Genomic DNA, 3,603 nt, shown 5'->3' with positions numbered 1-3,603 from the left:
ACACCAGCTTGTGTGCCTTCTGCAGGCTCCTTGGGTGATGCACACTTAAAGCTGCCACAACCTCTTTTTTCCAGGGTACTTGGCATGCCACACCAGGATTTTCTGGCTGTCATCTCAGCCAGCAGGAAAAAGAGCAGTGGAAAGGCTCCTTCTTTCCTCTCACGCTCCCAGTATGCAGAGGCAACACTATGTTTAGTGCTGTTTCTCTGCTGTTTCAGCACAGGGTTTGCAGTAGAAAAAAAATTTGGGAAGGCCAGGTAGAGGCTAGAGAATTCCCATCCAAATCTTCCTTTTCAGGAAAATTTGTGCTCTCCCACTTGAGCACCTACTACAAGATGACCCAAACTAGCACCTAAGCTTTCACACATTGCCAAAAAACCTGACAAGATGTATGTGCACAAATGTCTCTCTATAATCATTCTTGTGTGATGATACTGAAGAGGGAATCTTTAAAATATTGCCCTTTTAATTTAAATTAACCTTTAGAATCTGATTATTCCAAATCAATCACAATACCATTTGGCTACACAAGGGGCACCCAAGGAGAGGCGACAAATACTACAAAGAAGATAAAAGATAATTTAACAAGAAGCAAGTTGTAAGGGGTGACAAAGTGTTATTTCCATAATAAGCTTATCTGAGCCAGGGTAAGTTCCTGAACAGGGTGTGGATTTGGCAGTAGCAAAGAAACAGGCCACACAAAGAATGTCTGTTTAGCTAATGAATGCCACTGAAGTGGTTGACTCTCATTTCTCTGGTTTGGATCCTTGCCACCTTTACTCTAATGTCAGACTTTGTTTAATTGGCAAATATACCTTCAAAGGATTGCAGAGCCCTCCATGCTGCTCCACACGCTGTTAATATTTAATTGTGATTTGTTAAAGGCATACTAACAGTTGATAAAATTATGTGTCTGGGTGCTTTATTATAATGCAAACCAGCAGCAGGACTTTCTGTGTCCTTTTTTAGGGGAGAAGGAGAATATTGTCTTAGAGAGGGGAGAGAAAAAACATAAATTTATTAGTTTTCCATTAAAAAAAAGTCTTGGAAAGAATCACAGGCTTTGTTGCCAATCTATTTTGGAGATATTAAATTCATGAAGTGACTTTCTTATCTATCCTTACTTCACTACAAAGGAAAGCAATTAATTTGATGGGAAATTACTGGTATTTGAAACAAGACAGAATTAGCTTTGCCTTTTGCACTTTCAAATGTGCTAACAAATTTTGAATTTGGAGGAAAAGTTATTTAAATTGGGCCTTTTTGATGATGACTTTGAGAATATAAAAGGAAGAATCTTCTTGGAATTTGTCCATGTGTATTACATTTGATTGAAGTTTCATTTCCATTGAATTTGCAGAAAGTAAGAAATAGGATCTAGGATACAACTCAAATCAGTACATCTGAAGGACTGTGTTACATGAAGGATTTAAAATCACAAGCAAGTGCCTACACAATTTCTAAATATCACTATTGTGTTAACTGAGTGACAAAAATAAATCTGTGTGATAGTCTTTATTCAAACAAAAGTTACATTCAAGCACACGATAGAAATAGCAATGTGCAAATGAAAAGTAGAGAGAATACTTGGTAAAAAATTTTCAGTCTTGGCCCAAAAACAAATAAAAAACCAAAACAATCACCCATCCGCACCCATTTCTTTGCTATGAAAATCCTTAGTTCTTTTTAATTAAATAAGTACTCTTTTACAGTAGCTTTTTATCTTCCTACGAAATCTGAGTCAGCCAATAAAAAAAACCATCAAAGAGGTTACTTAACACCTGTAAGCAATAATTTACACTGATGCCAACCCTTTGAAAGTGAAGGGGTACATTACGTTCTTGACATATGTGAGTAATTTCCCTTGAGTTCATTTCTGTTATTGCCATGTAGAAAATAAAGTTTATTCTCAGAGAATAAATATGCAAAAGTTTTTTTGAACTTGTTTTAAAATGCATCTGGTCAAAATGTGGGACAACATTCCTTCAGCTACTTTAGCCTATTCCTTTCCGCAGCATCTGAAACATTGATAACCTTGGAAATGTTAAAAATTCCTTTGTGAATAAAGACCAAGCTATGATTTTAAGTTATAACACTGAAACCTCAGAGAAGTGACATGTTTTGATTTATTTAACTCCTTTTCTTCTTGCAAATTTCTGGAGATGAGGAAAGCTAATCATCCCATATTATCTCCGGCTTACCTGATGAATAGCTGGTCACTTTGGAAAAGTTTGACAATTTCTCCCCAAGAAAAGGCAGAGAAGGATTTGTTTTCAGGAGCCACATGCAGCTGATCCAAGAGCATTACCTGGACAGGCAGAGGTGCTGGAGCTGCCCAGCACACACAGCAGAGCCAGGATATACCAGCCCTACTTGCAAGGACATGACAAAACCAAGATCCAGAGCCTGAGGCTCAGGCAATTGGCTTATCCTAAGGCATGGAAACCCATTTGGTTCTATGCTACTTTTTTTTTTTACATTTGGGGTAAAATAAGGCATTTATGAGTTTATTAATAATTTTCATCATGATGCTTATTGGGGGAACTTTGAAGCAGAATTGTCATATGAGATCTGAAGCAAAGTTTATCTAAACCAGAGCTACATTTTGAAAGTTCTCTTGTCGGCAGTAGTCTGCTTTTTCTTAAATTTTTAGACTAATATTTTTTTCCAATCTTGGGACATTAAATTAAATAGTTTTTTCAAAACTGCTATGTATCACCATTCATATTAAGTTTTTCTCCCTATTACTTATCTGTGAGTCAGATAGCCCACAACAGCTTTGGTCACTGTAAACCGTGGCATCAGTTTCCACAGAATCATCTCGTATTTTACAGAAGGCATGTCATCTGCTTCAGATGCACATTTGACACTTCCTCTTACTGAATTCACCTTTCCTTTGGCTCTTGGACAGGGGATGACATAGGAGTGAGTTAGGAGTTTAGGAGACAGTTAAATCAGTTGCAAACACAATATACCACATGAAATATAAACATATCACACAATAATGCAAAAATCAAAAGCAAATATTCCTGAATATCAAGAAACATTTGTTCTACATAGTGGTCTTGTTTCTTAGTCTGCTTTCCCTTGAAACATTCTCATAGCCACACTTCTCTGGGCAATTACAGAAGTTACTTACTCATGACTCTTTGCATTAGAGTTTGCTCAAGGCTCTTGAAAAACTTGCCAAGGTCCTCATGTCCCTGAAGTCCGCAAGACCATTCTCAGTACAGTGCAGCCCAATGAATTGTGAGAACAGGAAAAGAAACAGGCAGATGGCATAAATGAGAAAAAAGAGAAACAAAATGGAGAGCAAATACAAGGTATAAAACACTATTTTACCTGCTTTCCCTTTGGAAGGGTCTGCTGTATATCCTGAAAGAAATAACCTCTTCCAGTTGGGTCTGGTAAGTTTTTTTGACATGGTGTTGCATGATATTCTCCTCAGCCAAAGAAGGAAATACTATCTTGAACAAATGACTCTATGATAAATGCACAAGTGATTGAAAAGAAATACTCAAAGAGAAGTTGTCAACATTTCCCTCACAAATTGGCAACACATTTCTGCAGCACCTTCTTCTATTCCTCACTTTCATTAAATAC

Source organism: Geospiza fortis, unplaced genomic scaffold (genome assembly GCF_000277835.1).
Source record: "Geospiza fortis unplaced genomic scaffold, GeoFor_1.0 scaffold81, whole genome shotgun sequence".
NCBI lineage: Eukaryota > Metazoa > Chordata > Aves > Passeriformes > Thraupidae > Geospiza > Geospiza fortis.
This window is presented reverse-complemented; position numbering follows the sequence as displayed.